The 19442-nt window shown below is 48.6% G+C and overlaps 1 protein-coding gene and 1 long non-coding RNA gene across 2 annotated transcripts in view; both read left to right on the top strand.

Moving 5' to 3' along the window:
- ESCO2 (establishment of sister chromatid cohesion N-acetyltransferase 2) overlaps positions 1-19442 on the top strand; it is a 248206-nt gene that overhangs the window by 103153 nt on the left and 125611 nt on the right. The gene's annotated exons all lie outside the window — the stretch shown is intronic.
- On the top strand, positions 7968-13027 carry LOC133210600 (uncharacterized). The gene is made up of 3 exons (XR_009724970.1): positions 7968-8100; positions 9058-9170; positions 12797-13027. It is a non-coding gene; the product is annotated as an uncharacterized LOC133210600 (long non-coding RNA).

The raw sequence follows: 19442 nt of genomic DNA, 5'->3' as shown, positions 1-19442 counted from the left end.
TGCTCCTGACTGCCAGGCAATGCCCTTGCCCGGGGCAGCCCTTGCCCTGAGTGGACAAACCTGTCCCAGCAGCTTTCCCCTGGTATAAAGCCAGCCAGGGTGCTAAAGCTGGATGTGCTGTGCACGCCGGAGGTGCACCCATGGGCTCCTTGCTGATGGGGTTACGTTGTGGCTTGCATCGATCCCTCTTGCTGCTGCTCTCCAAGATGCTGGAGTCCATTTCTCCCTTACAGGCAGGTCTATGCTTGTAGGAGTTACGCAGTTTAATGTTTATATGTATATTTACATATCTATATCCTTATATATAGATACTATTTTTCCTCTGGTGCCTGAGGGCATCATTTTCAGCCATCCAGCCCTCTGGGGTTGGGTTCCCATCTAAAGGGCTCTCACCACTTTAACCACTGGCAGCCTTGCTGCCAGATCTCTCACCTTCTCTTTTTCAGCTGCTCTGGCAAATGGCAAACTGCAGCCACACTATGGGGAGGAACACCAAAATGCCCCGAGCTGTGGGACCCGATGCATGGGTGCTGGGCTCCACTCTGTCTGCATGGGTGCTTGCACCCTTGAATCACACTCCACATTTTTGGCACGTGTACATGTTGACACAAGTATTCCCAGCAATGTGGAGTGTGGCAAGGAGCAAGGCACTGGATGGATTTTTAGCAAAGAATGGCCACGTTCCCAAGTCAGCAAGTGCCTATGTGGAGTTCGACATGAACCGAGAATGAAGGAGAACGTGGGTAAGGAAGCAAGAGTAACGGTGCAAGCAAGATAAGAAGAAACTGGAATGTACTAAGATACAAAATAGTGATCAGTTAGCAAGTTTTAAAGGTTAAGCTCCCATACACTTATTTGACCAATTTTATACTAGTTGCTGTGTGCTACAAGTATATGTATCCAATTATAATACAGCAGGCTATTGTATATGTATCCCACCATAACACAGCAAGCTATTGTAAGTAGATGCAGACTATAGTATAAAAAAGATAGATGCTTTGTAATAAACAGCTTTGGTCTGATCACATTGATCTCTGAGTCCATTTCCTGCAGCAAACGGTGCCCAACGTGGGGCACCCCCCTATATTTTCATATTGAAATTGAAGAAATTAAAGCACGTGACAGCAAAGACAGTGAAATGCAGTGCCACAGGGACGTCGTCTGGATCCGATCTGCCTGGAACAGCATGGGAGGGAGATGCCTAGGAGGTGGATACCTTGGAACAGAGCCTTGTGAGCCCGGAAGACACTGCACAGTGCAAATAAGGTGAGCAGCCAACGGGTCTGGAAGAGGATTAGGATGGGTAACCAGTTAAGCAAAGAAGAAACGGCCATCCTTAAGCTCTTCCAGCATATCCTCTCAGCGAGAGGGATAGAGTATGACGATAATCTGTTAAAAAGACTATTGCTCTGGAGTAAAGAAGAGCTGATCCAGGGGGTTAATGAAGCTTTTGCGCTTGGGACTTGGGAAGAAATTGGGGCACGCCTGTGGGATGAAGTTACTTGCGGGTCTTAAGGAGGCGAAGTCTCTCGCTGCCCTCTGGCGACTGCTGAAAGAGATTCGAGCCGCAACGAAGGCTGAGAAACAGGTGGCAAAATCCGCTTTTACAGCTCTCTCTGACTCGCCTTCACAACAGCAGGGGTCAGCACCTACATTAGATTCAGGGCCCGGCCTACAGCTATGGTAGTGTCGCCTGTTTTAGGAATTAAACATTCTGACCAAAAGCCTGTGCGCCGTAAGGTTTGAGGATCCTGTGCCTTTCCCCTATCCTGTGCCTTTATCGGCGGCAGTCCCAGCTGATACTCGGGAGCCTGTAGGGTCTAATGAGCAACCGAAACGACCTGAATGTAAACCCTTTTTGCGCCACTATTGCCCTGAACTGTTTTGGGCAACCCAAGACTTTTTGCCAGGGTGGGATTCTCCTGAGGAGGACAGTGAAACTCCGACTAGATACCCACCTTTGCCACCTACACCACCGCTTGCATCGCTCCCACCGGAGCCTCAAAATGAGCTGGACTGGGGACAATGGACAACATTTCTAGATAAAAAATTGCAGGACCTACGAGACTGCTTGGACAAACTGGGGGAGAAGGAGAGGGAGCAAGCCCCGGAAAAACCAGGCAAGATCAATCCCTTTGTTGTGTCGTTGCCACCAACTTCAACATCTTCTAATCAAGCTAATCCTAGTGCCGTGAGATGGCGAGGTTGCATTCAGGATGCAATCATAGATGGTATTATCTTACTGATAGATGTTCCCGTTGCATTTCCTGTTATTATAAATGCTCAGGGACAGCCCATCTGGACTCCTATAGACTGGGAAACTATGAAAGAACTTACAGGAGCAATTACTCAGTATGGGTTGTCTTCCTCACATACGCAACAAATGTTATCTGCTTTACTTTCTAGTACTGTTTTAACTCCAAATGATTGTCTCAGAGTGACTGAGTCTTGCTAACTCCTTCGCAGCTCTTACATTTCAAAAGTGGGTTTGAGGAGCTTGCTGTGAGACCTGCGGATGAGAATTCAGATCGTAATCCTACTGACCCTTTGCATGGTATCTCATATGAAATGTTATTGGGAAAGGGACAATTTCACCCTGATTCAGTACAGGATTGCATGAAAATTGAGGTTTTACAGCAGGCACAGCAGTTGGCTTTAGCTGCTCTGAAAGCTGTGCCAGAAGCAGGAAAACCTAATCCTTTGTATGCATCAACAAAGCAGGGAGTTACTGAGCCATATATGCAATTTATTGATAGATTATCAGAGGCTATTGAAAAGAATATTGATTTGGCATCTAGTGCTAAAGAGTCTGTACTTATGTCTCTGGCTATGGAAAATGCTAACCCCACTTGTAAGTGTATTTTGCAGGCTTTGCCAAAATCTGCTGGTCTTCAGGAAATGATGGATGCCTGTTCTAAGGTGGGCACAGCAGAGGCAAAGGCGAAACTGGGTCTGAAAATTGCACTGGAGAAGCTGCAATGTGAAGCCCCTTGGGAGTCTCTGGGGTGAATCATTTCCAGAACTGAAATTAGGCCCCAAAAGGTTAAAATTGTCACACAGATAAAAACTTTGTCTGATGTGCAGAAATTGATGGGTGATATCCAATGGATCCGCCCTTTGTGTGGAATCACAAATGATGATTTGACTGATCTCATGCCTCTTTTAAAGGGCGAGTCAAAGGCAGAACAAAAATGATTTCTATCAAGAGTCCAGTATGAGGCCTTAGATCACATCATGACAAAAATCACCAACTATTATGCTTCCCAATGGAATCCAGATTTACAGGTAATTCTGTTTATTGTCAATAGTATCACCCATTTAGTCTACTAGCACAGTGGGATCTTCAAAAGACTGATCCTTTATGCATTTTGGAGTGAATTTTCTTACCTTATCAATTACACAAAGCTGCAACTACTTGGTTAGAAGTATTCGCTCTTTTAATTGTACGAAGTTGTTCACTTTGTCAGGAAATTATGGGCTGCGATCCATCACAAATTTGTCTGCTACTTACCAGGGTATGGTTGGACTGGGCACAACAATCTAGCTCTGCTTTCCAGTCTGCTCTCATAGATTTTGTTGGTCCTCTTAATACACATTTTCTGCCTCATAAGATGTTTACAATGTTAAAGAATGATCAGTTTGAAGATGTTACTTTTTATTCTAGTAAACCTGTTGTAGGATTAACTGTTTTTACAGATCCAAGCAAAATTAATCACACAGTCAGATGTGTCTGGCAAACAGATGATGGTTACAAAGAGCAGAAAATACTTGGTCAGTTCTCCGATTCACTACAAACACCAGAACTAAGTGCTGTTGTTGCGGTATTTCAGCCATGGCCTGACACCCCTCTTAATATTGTCTGCAATTCTTTATATGTTGTAGGCCTTGTTCAGCATCTAGAAAGGGCTATTTTACAAGAAGTTGCTAATCACAGGTTGTGGATCTTGTTAAAACCTTATTACATCTTGTGAATAATAGTAAATGTACATATTTTATTATGCATATTCGCAGTCATTCAGGCCTTCCAGGAAGCCTTAGTGTAGGCAATAACAAAGTGGATAAATTAGTTGCCCCAGCATGGGCAGGGCCCTCTGTAAGTATTTTTCAACAAGCTCGAGCATCCCATGCCTTCTTCCATCAATAAGCAAAGATGTTAGTTCGACAGTTTGGACTGTCCCTACAGATGTTCGAGGCATTGTGCGATCTTGTCCCGATTGTCAAGGCCAAACAGTAGGTATAGGCTTTGGAGTCCATCCTCGAGGCCTCCAACCTCTGCAACTTTGGCAAATGAATGTGATTCAAGTACCTTCTTTTGAGAAATTAAAATATTGACAGCTTTTCTCACTTTGTCTGGGCCACTCCCCTGGCTGGTGAGACTGCACACCGTGTAGTCGTGCATCTATGTGGTTGTTTTGCAGCTATGGGTGTACCTTTACAGCTCAAAACAGACAATGCACCTAGCTATAGCCCTTCAATACTTTCTAAGTTTTTGAATACTTGGGGTATTTCTCATATCACTGGCATTCCTCATTCTCCTACAGGGCAAGCTCTTATTGAATGAACACATCCAACTTTGAAACAGTTGTTGGAAAACCAATAAAACGGGGGAAGAAGGGCTTACGCCGGTAGCAAGGACACAGAAAGCTGTATATGTTATGAGTTTTTTGCAATTGACAGGAGACTCTAACGACCTCCTGCTGTAATACACCATCAGGCTTTAGGTTCAGGTTATATGACTAAAACAGGGTATTCTGGTCTAGTACAAGGATTTGGAAACCGAGGGTAGAGGGTCCTGCAGGAGTAAAGCTAACTGGTCGAGGTTATATGTGTGTAATTACAGATTCTGGTCCACGGTGGGTGCCAGTTAGGTGGGTGAAGCCCTGGAAAGAGTCAGTGCTGCCCAAGGAGAGCCACAATACCCCTCTTGTCGGTGACTGAATGAATAGACTGAATCAACTTTAATTTCTCCAACCTGGGGGTCTTGTGAGCTGTGGGGATTGTGCGAGTGCTTAGAGTGTAATCAACAGTTATGGGTCAGACCACCTCTTGTGCAGAGTCCTTGTGAACGGTGGGCCACCAAGCGCTTACGCAGGCTCATGAATTGGCTCGTATATTACTTGTTACAGGACATGAACCAGGCCTTACACTTAGATATTTAGAAGGGGAATTCAAGTTGCAAAGACAGGCTTTGAAGTTCAGAACATCAATAGCTATTTTAAAGTTTGAATGTTCAAAGCCTCTGTTGGTGCCATATATATGGCAGATTTCCCCTGAGCACTGCGAGAAAACTAAACGTGATTGTCATAAGTGATTTGCTTGGAAGCACAAGAACAAACATGAGTGTAAATAGATTGCTCAATAATCATGCTTGTATTTCAGGTAGCCGATGCTGCTTTTGAGGCCAATGCTTACGTAGGTCTGTTAGAAAAGGTAGTGAATTATATGAAAGTAAAAAATTGTTGGGTGTGTGGAAATGTAGAGCAATTTAATACACTGCTATTAGGAATCCCTTTAAGTAATTGAGCGAGTCTTAACCTTATAGACTTTTGAACACATCATATCAGTGTAGGGAAGCCACTGCAACTATGGAAGCAATGATCTTTAGGTGGGAACTAACAACTCAGTTCCATATATTAACTATTTGACGGGTGGAATCAATATGGGTCAAATAAATATGTCATCAGGAAATTGGTCAGCTGTGAAATTAAAAATATTATATCATTATTTGGCTGTTAAATCAGAGATCTGAGCAAAAGGAATGTGCTGGCACAGCTCTCTCATCCTGTAAATTGGTGAACAAGGGTGTCCTCAGTCAAAGCTAGGTATAAGGTATATAAATATGCTGAGGGTTAGGATTACCTTTGGCAAGCTGTGACCTGCTAGATCTGGCCTCTGACGGCATTATTGTGGCAGTGGCTATGGCAAGCAAAATCCTTTTAATAGAGAGATCAGGATTAACAGCCTTATCTTGTGGAAAATCATAAATGAGCAAACCCCTGGGATGGAATCTTGCTCAAATATGAGCAAAGTTTGTAGTGTGCAAATCCTCATTCCTGGTTTAAGCTACACCATGGGAACTGGGCAGCGTAAGGTAAAAAACCCACCTATAGTGGACTTCCTTGGGAAAGCTGGATGGGTTTTGTGCTGTGTTTGCCCTAGAATCATAGAATCACAGAATGACTGGGATTGGAAGAGACCTTAAAGCTCATCCAGTTCCAAACCCCTGCCATAGGCAGGGACACCTTCCACTAGACCAGGTTACTCCAAGACCCATCCAACCTGGCCTTGAACACTGCCAGGGATGGGGCAGCCACAGCTTCTCTGGGCAACCTGTGCCAGCGCCTCACCATCCTCACAGGGAAGAACTTCTGCCTAAGAGCTCATCTCAGTCTCCCCTCTGTCAGGTTAAAGTCATTCCCCTTTGTCCTGTCCCTTGGGGTCAGGGGCACAAGACACAGGACTCAGAGCCCTGGGGTCTCATTGAACAGGGGATGCACTAATTAGTTTGTCCTTGATTTTTGCCTTCAGTTACCTCCATTTTTCAGCAGCTCTATTTTCTCTGCCCTGGCAGCAAGGGGAAAGGGCTGTATTTCCTTCTTTGTCCCTTAAAGATTCTTTTTCTTCTCCTGGCTTTTGCAGACCGATACAGCTCTGCACCTGAGCCAAGGCCTCCAGCACCAGCTGCAATGCTGGTTTCAGGTTATAAGCAGAGCATCTCAGACTGCAGCAAAATTGACTTCAGTATGCCTTGGGTCAGCTTGCCTGGCTGAGAAGCAATTTCCACTGGCTCCTGTGAAACACAGCAGTGCCTCAGCACACTGGGCTGTGTAGGAAAGCCAATTGCTTGCAGCCATTGTGAGAAGCTGAAGGGAGAATAATGACATATTTCCACACTCTGAGAACACACTGGGAGTCCTACAAGCTTTCAGGGCTGGCTGAAGTGGAAAATGCAGCTTATTGTTTTACCACTCCTTATTAGGGATAAATGGATTTTTAGCTCTGAATATGCAAACAACTAAGGGAACTTCCATTTGTGGGCCAGGTGAAGTGGTAGGAACGGGTCTGTGCAGCCCTCCCCAGCTCTCCAGGCCAGCCAGTGCCATGTCCTGGTGAATTCCCAGCCTGGCACCGTGTTTTGGAAAGGGAAACTTGTGATGCTATTCCCTCCTTGAAGGGAGCTCCTGATTTCTTTATGGGAAAATTATGCAGCATCTGGGACTGTCCCAGGAGAGAACGGTCCCATCTTGGTCCCTCAAAATGCTCTGCAGCATCTCCCCATCTAGCCCTGAACCCTCTGCAAGCTACCAGGGAGGAATGAGCTGAGTTTGGTACCACGTCCTCAGCCCAAAACCCCATGTTTCTGGGAACATGAGGTCATCAGGAGACATTTGGCCAGAATGAATGCTTACCTTTCCTGGATGCTGGGGGCTGTGTGCTTGGAATAGAGGGATCCCGTTCATTCTCACTCTTTCTAATGGTTTTCTGCCAGGACAGGGACCAACTGCTCCCCTTCCCTATTCCTCAGTGCACAGCCAGACAAGGATGTGGTGAACCCTCCTCTACCAGCAGCAGCCCCCTGCATGGGGCACTTGTAAAATGCAGGGAATGGGGCTTAAAAAGGAAAATGAAAACATTTCCTGGGTTGTGAAGGCAGTGTTCTGTCCATCACCATAATCCCTTGAACAGCAGTTTATCCTCAGATGCAATGCTGGGCATCAAGCTGGGGTTTTGCTGAAGTGAATCATGGACTACCAGGTTGGAAGGGACCTCAAGGATCATCTGGCCCAACCTTTCTTGGCAAAGCATCACCTAGACTAGATGGCCCAGAGAGATGGGTGCTGCCTCCCATGGGCATTTTACAGAGCCATAGAGGAGAAGGGAGCTCAGCATGGCTCTTCGTAACCACACTTTCCATGTAAGTATTGAAGGCACATCCCAAACCCATCATTTTCCTTCAGAAACACCTGTAGATACCCCCCAGGTCTCCAGATGGTGACAACATGTCAAGCAGAGGATCAGGATGTCTACCTGCGCATCCCACTGCAGACCCACTTCAACCGGGATGGTGGCTGATCGCAGGAGCTGAGCAGGTTTTACCAGGTGAGGACATGGGGGACTGTGGAGTGGAAGCAGGGTGGCCACAGGCTTGTGCTGGGGGCTGGAGGTTGACGACCATTCCCTCACAGTAAAGAATTTCTTCCTTATATCCAATCTAAACTTCCCCTGTTTAAGTTTTAACCTGCTACCCCTTGTCCTACCACTACAGTCCCTAATGAAGAGCTCCTCCCCAGCATCCTTATAGGCCCCCTTCAGATACTGGAAGGCTGCTAGGAGGTCTCCACACAGCCTTCTCCAGGCTGAACAGCCCCAACTTTCTCAGCCTATCTTCATAAGACAGGAAGTTGTGAATGATTCATCCCTGGCAGTGTTCAGGTTGGACAGTCTTGGGTGACATAGTCTAGTGTGAGGTGTTCCTTTCCATGGCAGGGGGGTTGGAACTTGATGATCTTAAGGTCCTTTCCAACCCTCACTACTCTATGATTCTATGATTCTGCTGCATGCACACAGCAAGGCTCTCTCGCTGTGCCTGAAGCCCAGGCACAGGCAGCAGCCAGGTCCCCCTGTCCCAGGGCTGGTGTAACAGAAGGCACAGCACAAGGGAAGGCTCTTGAATGCAACAGAGCTGCAGATAGACCTGCCCTGAAATAACTCCACACTTGAGCATCCGGCTGCAGGAGTCCTTGCTGCAGGCACCATGCTTGCCCCATGCCTCAGCCGGTGCCTTGCTCACACCTTACGATGCAATACAAACACAAGCAACACAAGCCAAGCTGCCAAATTAGCACAGATTAAGCACAGATGCTGCTTGTTAATTTGCCTGAGGGTCTGAGGCAGGGCATTTTAGGAGCATGACTGTGTCTGGCATTTCTGCATGGTTAGAGCAGGGAGGGAATTGCCATGTGCCTTACAAAAGTAACCCCTGCAGCGTCCTGGTGTGAACAAGACATGGGGCACTGAACTCACCTGAAATCCCCATCTGTTTGCCTTGATCTGCAGCTGGCTCAGCAGCACGGTGATTTTTACTGGGACAGGAGGGGGATGCTGTACATCCATCCCTTCTTTGTGCTGCCCATGAAGGAAAAGGAGAGATACTCACATCCACTTGACGTGTGAGTACCAATGGCACTGCAGATAGTCCCTGGGATGTGGTGGCACCCAGTTCCCAGGGCTAGTGGGACTAAATCACAAAGGTCTTGGGGAGAGCCAGCCCTGCACTGATCCTCCTCTTCTTCACCCTAACCTTCCTTCCTAAGAAAAATGAGAGCAGAAGAAACGAGATTAACCTGAAAGGGAAGAATAGGTGGGCAGAGTGCCAGGTTGGAGGCTTTTTTCTCAGTTTAGAAATCCCAAGTGTTTTGTGTTGTTTTGGTTTTTTTGGGGTTTTTTTAAGCAAGCAACCTCCTGGCTGTGTGTTTGTTATTCATTTCAAAGCCATCACAAAGCTCTTTAGCAACCAAATGTGAGCTGGCTAAAGGTGAGTCCCCTGGGCTGCCCACTGACCACCCAAGCCATCACAAATAAGCGAGGTCTCCAAGTCATTATGGCCATGAATTGATGGGGTAATCCCAACCCCATCCTATAGCTGCGTCCTGCCTCCCCATAGCTGGGCATAGGCAGTGCTGGGGTTTCTCTCCTCTGAGCTGGTGGATCCAGTCCTCTGCTGGCTATGTGCCTCCACAATACAGGGCCCCGAAGAGGGGAGGAGGTCATAGAAACTGAAAGGCAAAAAGAAGACATTACAGAGCAAAGCTCCTCGGTATTCCTTATCCCTCATGGATCTCCATTTATGTTCCTCGTGGAAGAGCTGTGGTGGCTCTGAGCAGCACCAAAACACCTCACTGAGAGAGTCATAGGGCATTTTCTCTTCCTGGGGATGTCAGGATGGGTGCTGCAGAGGTTGGACCATGCAGAGGAGCTTGTCAGCATCTCTGGGGCACAGGGGTAGACAGAATTAGGCAGAAAACTGCTGAAATGTGGATTAGGGAGCTGGATATTTTTCACCACACAGTGGAGATAGAAATAAGCTGAAACAGGGGAAGCTCAGGTTAGATAAAAGCAAGAAGTTCTTTACTGTGAGGGTGGTGAGACACTGGAACAGGCTGCAAAAATAAGTGGTAAATGCTCCATCCCTGTCAGTGTTCACGGCCAGATTTGGGCCATGTGTTCTAGTGTGAGGTGTCCCTGACCGTGGCAAGGGGTTGGAACTGGATGATTTTCAGGTCCTTTACAACCCAAACCATTCTGTGATTCTATGAAATAGTCATAAATATGTTTTATCAAGAATAAAGGGAAAGGAAGCTTTCTGGGGATGTGGAATAGTGCAGACCCAGCCCAAATTCAGGGAACAAAGGGGCCAAACTCCTGCAGAGAGACTTTGCATCTTCCCAGTGGGCAAACTCAACTGAGACGGTCTAAGTTCACAGCCATGTGCTGTGTATTACTGGCTGTTGTGCCCTGTGGCACAGCCCACCATTATGTCCCACCACCCTTTTGGGTGGACACCCATAGCACTGACAGCCCCACTGCCCTGCTCAGCTCCAGCGGAGCTGAGTGCATTGTTCTCCACTGGCATCCCAAATTCCCTCTTGGCTTGAGCTCTGAGCACCATAATGCCCCTGTGGGATGGTTACCCTGGACCTGGAATGAGTTGAAAAGGCACCTACAATGCTGCCAGCCCAGGACCGAGAGCTGAGCTGGGGTGAGAAGCAGCTAGACCCAGCGCCAGCACAAATCCGTGGGTGCCCTCTAGTGCTGCATTCCTGTGGTTCAACAGGAGTGTAAAATCTGACGGGAAAAAAAGCCCCAAACCCTTCTGCTGTCTTCAGAGGTCTCCAGATCAAGTGTTTCCCTTGTATCCGTCTGGATCTGCCTATGTTATAACTTGTGCCACCACTACTGTCAGCGTGCACCTCGAAATTCAAGGTACATCCTCCAGTTTTTACATGTCTACATCTCCTAGATGGTCTCATCTCTGCTACCTGCCATAAGGTAGCTGTAGACAATAACAAGATCCCTCTTTGCCCTTTTCTCTCGAGGCTGGACAACCCAGCTCTCTTCCTGTCCTTGTACACAGAATCACAGAATGGTTTGGGTTGGAAGGGACCTTAAAGCTCATCCAGTTCCAACCCCCTGCCATGGGCAGGGACACCTTCCACCAGACCAGGTTGCTCCAAGCCCCATCCAACCTGGCCTTGAATACTGCCAGGGATGGGGCATCCACAGCTTCTCTGGGCAACCCCTGCCAGTGCACTGCGGACACCAACCAGGGCAGCTGGATTATGCCTCTGCCTCTCTGGCCGCTGTCCTGCTTGCACAGCCCCGGAGGTGGCTGGATCCCCCTTGCTGTGAGATGGGAAGTGATGGTGGTGCTGCAAGCACAGCAGTGAGGTTGGCTATGGGCAGGTCTGGAAACCTGTGAATGTGCAAAACTTTGTGTGTGGAGCTCTGTGAAGCTGTTTAAAAGAGCGGTTCATTGATGGCGGTGGAGTACTTCATTTAACATGTGTGCTGTGGCTCTCCTGGCTAGCTTGTGGTGTCTTATCATGTCTTCACTGCCCATCTAATACAAACAGGAGGGTGGGAGCCTGTCCTTCACACAGGCCAGGTTTCCTGGGAAGGCAGAGTAATGTGTAGGATAAGGAGAGATGAAGGTGGATGAAATAAAACAGATGGTGTCGGGGCCATGGGCGCATCCCCCTTACAGGAGTTTAGCTGGCAGAGGCCAAGGTCAGCCTTGGTGCTGATATGAGCTGTTGTGAGCAAAGCTGGAGGTGATGCCGGCACCTCCTTTCCTTTGGGATCTGCTTTTAAGCCGCAAAGTCACCAGCCCCCACCTTTGCAGCTGTGCCACAGCTGGCTCAGCGCCCAGTCTTGGACCTCCTCCATTCCAACATGGACCAGGCTTTGAGCTTGATCCCAGATGTACCTCACTGCCAGCTGGCCTTTGGCTTCCCTGGCCACCATCTCCAGACCTGCTCCTGACCCTGACTGGCTGCTATGTACCCCTGCTCCTTGCTGCTGAGACCCATGTCAACAGAAGTGATTTGGCTTCGACCAGCTCCTGGAGGGACAGGCAGTGTGACCCCAAAGCAGCACAAGTGGTGCTGGTGTTTAAAACAATCTGTATTTTTCCTCTATCCCTTCAAACATTTACCCATCCCCATGGTCCCTCCTCATGCAGATATGTGACTGAACCCATGTGGGTAATGTCAATAAGCAGAGCTGTTTGTACATTAGTATTTGTGGCCTGGAGGTCAGGGGTGTTTGCTAACAGGAGAGCACAGCTTGGCCTTGCAGCATCAGTCCTAAATGTGGCATAGGCAAAATCTCCCAATTCTGCCTCTGTTTTCCTTGTGCTTAACAGTAAGCAATACCTGTGCTGATGCAATGGGTGACATCAAGGCTTTGGGTGATGTGCAGAGCTCAGGAATATTAGAATCCTTGAATCCTATAATCCCAGGTTGGAAGGGACTTCAAAGATCATCTGGTCCAACCTTTCTCGGCAAAGCATGACCTAGACTAGATGCTCCAGCAGCATGTCCAGCTGAATCTTAACAGTGTCCAATACTGGGGAATCCAACTTCTTTTAGTGGGACAACGCTGCAAGCTCACCTGCTTCTGCAGCTCTACCGGGGTGAGCAGTGCTGGGCTGTGGGTACCCTCGAGCACACCCCTAGGACTGAGCACTACCTGCACCTCTATCCGTAACTATCCTTGGTGTTCTGCTGCTCCCCAGCCCACTGCTCAGTGCAAAGACCCACTATCATTTGAGGCCAGTGTCACTTCTGAACATTCGGAGCTACCAGACCTTCCTCTCAGGGAAGAGCATCAGCACCAAGGAAAGACAGAACCAAAACACCTATTTCGAGTACTGAGCCTAAGCGGTGTTATCCAGCCTGCCCCCAGTGGAAACCTCGCTTTCCAGCTGAGGGGGAAATAACGTGAAAATAAAGGAGAAAGAACCTGCTGTCTCAGTGTCATGAATGTGTTTAGTGTCACCTACAGAATCATCAAAGTTATTAGCAAAAGTAGTTTTAATGTGAATTTCTAAATTGTGGCCTAACAAAGTCCAATAGCAAGGTTCACTCTGTTACTTACTATGTGGATGGAACATACAGAGGAAAATCTATAGTTAGAGTCGAGCTATCATGATTTACACAGAGACCAGAGATGCAAAAGGGTAGGGAAGACCCTCCCACTGATCATGAGGTTCAGAGTAGATCCCCTTGCTTTAGGTACAGCTAAATCCAGCCTTAGTCCCAGAAAAGGTCAATGGTTTGTGTCTCATGGAAGAAATAAAAGGAAATCCTCCAATTGAGTCGCAAGGTTCAAAGCGGACCCCTTTTGGTTTCTGAATTCCTGATGGGGTTTAGGTGAAGCTAAAGCCAGTCTTGGTCCCAGACTTGGTCAATGGTTTGTGTCTAAAGGGTACATGTATAATCAGTTAGGGTTGCCTAAGTATCACTGTCGAAGATATCAGTGAAAGGTGATCTTGATATGATATTGCAAAAGTACCAATTCACCACAGGTGGGATTTTTACACTTTTGGCCTAACAGCAGTCTATGGTTCTAAGATGGATCACAAGATCCAGCAGCTGCCTAAGGTTATTCACAATTTAAGGTGGAGCACAAAAGTTAGTCGAGGTCCATCACTGACTAATTTAACACAAGGTGAGACAATAGCGTTTACTACAGTCACAACAGTGACTTGATTACAGATTTGAGGTGACAGCATTCATGCTATAGTTGCTATAGGGTATCTGAATCAATCTACTCACACATACACACAAACGCAAAGAGGTATGTATGTGTATGTGTGTGTGTATATGTATGCATGTATAAAAGTATACCCGTTGAACATTCCACTTGAGTGCAGTGAAATATTCACATCAAATCATAGAATCATAGAATAGTTAGGGTTGGAAAGGACCTTAAGATCATTGAGTTCCAACCCCCCTGCCATGGGCAGGGACACCTCGCTCTAAACCATATCACCCAAGGCCTCATCTTGCCATATCTCAAGGGGCAAGGAGGAGAGGGGAGTCTTCAGCTCAGGCTCCACCATCAGCTTTTGGTGACAGTCCTCCAGACTTTGCACAATCGAGATAGCTGCTCAGAGGGAAATGCTGTCACAGCCCGCTGAGTCCCAGGGGAGCTCAAAGGGCCTTTCTCAGGACCACACTGTGTATGGTTGCAAGATGATTTACTTTAGTCACCCGTAAATTTCCACCCTGGCCACAATCCAAGCTGGTAATTACTGGAATTTTCAAAATTCCAGTAACTGTGGTACCATTCTTCTCAGGCTACGACCAAGGTGAGGAATGTTCCAAGGCTGTCAGGGGATGACTGATTATCCCTGCTTTCACTTCCCACCTTGGCCAGGCAACAGGCGTCCCTCGTACAGCCAGTGCCTCCCGCCTTAGCCATGCACGAGTGCCTGGTACGGACAAGGGACGCTTCACTGCCCAACTCATAACACAAAGGACATGACCTGTCTGGATTTCCTGAGGTCGTAGAGCTGCCAACAGGAGGTGGGGGGAAGAAATGCACCACCACACTTCAGCTTTGTGTGCTGTAGGGACCAGCCGGGATGCTCTTTATCCATGGACTCTAAGGAGAGGGGGCAGCTGCCCACCACAGAGCTCCTCTTGTGATTTGGGATGAGCAATGGGCTGAGGAGAGATTGAGGATAAACAGGGAATTAGCTCAGTTTGATGTGGTCACTGTCAGGCAGGCAAAATGTCCCTGCTCAGCCCCTGGCTGTGCGTGCTGGTGCACCACCGGGGTGGAAAGGCAGCTCTGCCTTGGTCAAGGCTCTGTTTGCAGCAGTGGGAGGTCACCCAGGATCCTCTTACTGGGATCACCAGTTGCAGTGGTGGGGAAGAAGACCACACAGACTTCAGAGTAGTCACCAGTGACCTCAGACAGGGTCTGAGCCTGCAAGACTGCATCCAGTGTAATGAAGACTAGGCTGCAGTAATACAGTGTCCCAGTGAGGGCAAGGGGCAGTGCACAGCCTTATCCCTGCTTAATTTATTTGAGCAGATGCATTTTCTCCTGTGATTTTGAACGTGGGTGGCACGGCAGAGCATGGACAGTCTGTCACTGATGCTGACAACCAGAGTTCTGCCCTCATGTGCTGCACATCCATAAGGGCATGTGGTGCCTTTGGGCCACTAGCCACTTTGCAAACTGTGCTCATAATGGAGAGACATCTGCTTACCTCTGGAAAGCATTTCTCTGAGTGTCAGCCTGTGCCCTTTACCCATAGGGCTGGAGAAAGGGTCCTGACCCCCCTCTGAACCATTACGAGCAGAGCTCCATCTCCCACCCTGTCTCAGAGCTGATGAGAGGGACGGCAGAGGCAAGAACTCCAGCCACATCCCAGGGCCCTTTTCTACTCATCTGGTTCATAACCAGACTGCTGTCTGATTCCGTACCTGATTCAAAACACAAAAGTACTCCAGCAAAAAGGGGCTCTTTGTAGCAGCTATTTGGAAACCCAGAGATAGGGGTGTTTTTTAATAGCTTTTTATTTACTTTTCCCCCCACTCACTGACATCTGAAGTGAAAGAACCCTTTTAAACTTATCTCCTCATCACTCCCCAGCCAGCACATTTCATGCACTTAGAGCAAGCTGATGGGGACTAACTACTGCAGCACTTCAAAGCCTAGGTTTAACGCACCAAGGAAAGTCCTCATGTATTTTAGTGCATTACTAAAATCACTTTATACTCCTGCCAGGTCATCATTCACGGTGAGACAGAGTTGTGCTTGCTCTGTAGGGCTTGTTCCTTGGCCAAGAACAACCAGGCAGCATTTACAGTGTGGGGAGAGGATGTGTGCAGCAGCCACAAAGAAGAAAGTCACTTTGAGCCAGTGGTGCAAAGGCCAAACAGTAAGAGACATCTGTTTATTTGAACTGCAAGACAAAATTCATTAAGGGCATCACTTCCACCAAATTTCATTTGCCTCTTTGGAAGGGCCTTGCATGTTGCCTCTGACCTTGTCTGGGTGCTGCATCATACATTGGACCCCTGAATTAAACAGGCGGTTTGAGATCTTTAGTGTGGAAGGTCAGGCTGTGTGGAGATCAGCCACTCGCATGGGTCACCCCTTCCAGGCCCAGGGTCTGACCCTGAAATTGCTTTTATGCACCCAGAGTGATGCTGCAGGGCTAGGAACTGAGCCCACCTGCCTGTGCTGCACAATGGAGCTTGGGTATCTCAGCCCTCACTCCCCTCCCAGGAGCTCTCCACTGGATTTGGGGGGGGGTTACTGGGTTCATGGAGCTCCTTTGCCTCTTCTCCTGGGCTAATAGCTCCTACCCAATGTAGATGAGCCTGAATCTTCCTTCGCTGCTGGCTCTGGACCACAGCCAGCCCAGAGTCTAACGTTTTTTACCTTTTCATTGCCTTTTCACTGCCTTTTCACATTCATGTGAGTCCCTTTTGCAGCTCCTCACTGTCAGTCTGAGCCCCTCACCACCAACCCCGCTCCCTGCAGATGCTGGAGGAGCTCCATAACCTTGTCCTTGAAGCTCCCTGCAGCTCCCCTGCACATCGAAGCCACTGCTGCAAATAAATCTCTCTTGTTTCCTTTGCTCTGGCCAAGACTTCCAAGACAGACTCATCCTTCCAGCCACCCCAGCACGTACAGAAACCCCTTCTCTTTACTTCATGCCCAGCACGGTCCAAGCACCAAACCCTACAAGGTGGTTCCCATCATGGGGCAACCTCTCCCTCTTCCCCTGCTCCATTAAACACGGTGGGAGCACACAGGGGTTATCAAACCACATCCTCAGAAGAGGACTCGTTCGTCACCAGGTCTCCTGGCAGGGCTGCCTGGCAGGGAGCTGGCAGGGGAGAGGATCTTACCATAAATACCCAACATGGGGGTTATTTTTAGCCTGGGACATGCTTTGTCACTGCCTGGCACATCCTCGAGCGGTGCATGGCAAGAGTGATCTGCAGGCAGGGAAAAGAGGGTGGCCTGAATACACCCTGTGGGGTGTGAGGACAGGAAAGCAGATGAAGACAGATGCAAAAGGATCTCATTGTGAAGAAACCTTCCTGAGAACATCACAGTGGGTTTGCAGGCTTTAAACTATGCTGGAAATTATCGCATCCTGCATAATGGAGGCAAGGAACATCTCGATCACTTTCCTGGCTCCTTCTCCCTCTACTTCCCTGGCACTCCAGTGAAGGCACCAAGAATACCTTGGCTTTTCTAGGGCATATTTTGAACAGTCAGCTTTGTTGACCCTGTTTCAGTAGCCCTTTAATGCAAAGACAAATGGAAACGTTTTCAGCGTATTTTGACAAGGGCCTGCAGGGACAGGACAAGGGGGGATGGTTTTAACCTGACAGAGGGGAGATTGAGATGAGATCTTAGGCAGAAGCTGTTCCCTGTGAGGGTGCTGAGGCCCTGGCACAGGGTGCCCAGAGAAGCTGTGGCTGCCCCATCCCTGGCAGTGTTCAAAGCCAGGCTGGACACAGGGGCTTGGAGCAACCTGGTCTAGTGGAAGGTGTCCCTGCCTGTGGCAGTGTTTGGAATTGGATGAGTTTTAAGGCCCCTTCCCACCCAAATCATTCTATGATTATGCAGCAGATGGGTTGGCCCCAGCAGTGTGTGATATGCCAGAGTGACAACCATAGGGAACTGAGGAATAACATGATCCTGATAAAGCACATATATTTTTGGCTATTTAGAGCTGTAAAATTCTTCTTAGGACACGAAGCAAATTAAAGGCATCTTTGCTCTGTAGCCCTGATACCTCATAGGCAGTGTTGGAGCAAGTATGAGACCAGGCTGCTGGACTGATGCTGCTGGTGGAAGCAGGCTCCCAACAATTCCATGCCTTGTTTCCAAAGAAGAAGACATCCGTCTTGCAGCAGTGTCTGCCCTGCTGCCGCTGGGGCCAAGCTGTCCTGATGTGCGGGGACTTCTTCCTTCTGCTTCTTCCTTTAGAGGGCACCAGCAGCTTGCAAACCGTGCTCCGCGGTCAGCATGGTCAGGTCGAAGGCGAGTTACGGGACCCCCAGTCCTTAGGGCTGGTTTCTGAGCTGGCTGCTTGCATAGGTACTGAATTTACCTTGCATCTCCACTCAGCTCTTGCCCCTTGCTGGCACCACGGTGCCGTGGGGCAGCAGCAGCAGTGCTTTGCTCAGTGCTGCCTTGCTGCAGGGACATGACACTGATGCGTGGGCAAGGCAGGGGAGAGCTGCTTCTCCTGCCTCAGTTTCCTGTATCCCCTTCCTTGTTCATTTGGACTGTGCAACCAGGGCCTTTCGTGGGTGTGCAGGAAGCCTGAGGCAATAGATCCCATGGGGACAATGACAGATTGTATGTGATTTACACCCAGGCATCTCTTCTGTGCCTGGCTTGGGGCCAGGGTCGGTTACAAGATAAGAACAAGGTAGTAATAAGGGGGTGCTCGGGGGCTAGAGACAAGCTCCAGTTTGCAAAACCCAGCTGCATTTTCCATCTGCTTTGGCTCCCAGCCCTCTGAGATGGTGTTGGTGGCTGCAGGGAGCGGGTGCCTGAAGAGAAGGGAAAGCCACAAACCCCACTGGGGGACAGGGACCCAAGGGGCTGGGACTGTCTGGGACTGTGACGGCTCAGATGTGTCTGGGATTAAACCCCACCACCAAAGCAAGTCTCCTGGCACAGTGGGAAGTAGTTTTCCTTTGCAGAGGAGGAGGCGCAGCCAGGTTGGAAATAAAGGAATTGTAGAATCTTAGAATCCCAGGTTGGCAGGGACTTAAAAGATCGTATGCTCTAACATTCCTAGGCAAAGCACAGCTGAGACCATGCCCAGTTGTATCTTCGGTGTCCGATGTTGAGGAGTCCAACACTTCCATGGGGACATTATTCCAGTGGATGGTTGTTCTCATGGTGAAAAGTCTTTGTCTTGTGTTCAGTCAGAATCTCCCCAAGGGCAACTTGTGCCCATCACCGCTCGTCTTTTCCATGGGACTCCTTGTCAAAGGGGAGTCTCCCTCTTCTTTCTATCCACCCTTTAAACACTGGAACATGGGGATAAGGTCTCCCCTGAGCCTTATCTTCTCCAGGCTGAACAAGCCCAGCTCTCTCAGCCTTTCCTCACACGGCTACCCAGTGCTTGGATCATCTCTGTGGCCCTTCTCTGGACCCTCTCCAGCCCATCCACATCTTTTGTGTACAGCAGGGATCAAAACTGGACACAGTATTCCTGGTGTGTCCTGACAAGCTCTGAGCAGAGTGGGACCATCCTCTCTGCAGGAAAAGCCTGGGGCAGGATATGAAGATAGCCTTGAAACAGCCTGAGATAGCTGAAGTTCATGGGGGCAAACGTGTTCAAACAAAACCCCCTTCACCGGCCCTTCCATGTTGAGCTCCCA

Source organism: Neopsephotus bourkii, unplaced genomic scaffold, assembly GCF_033783945.1.
Source record: "Neopsephotus bourkii isolate Nb327-2 ecotype Australia unplaced genomic scaffold, CSIRO-AGI_Nbou_v1 NB_481, whole genome shotgun sequence".
NCBI lineage: Eukaryota > Metazoa > Chordata > Aves > Psittaciformes > Psittacidae > Neopsephotus > Neopsephotus bourkii.
The sequence above is the reverse complement of the archived record's forward strand: the minus strand, read 5'-3'. Positions and strand labels throughout refer to the sequence as shown.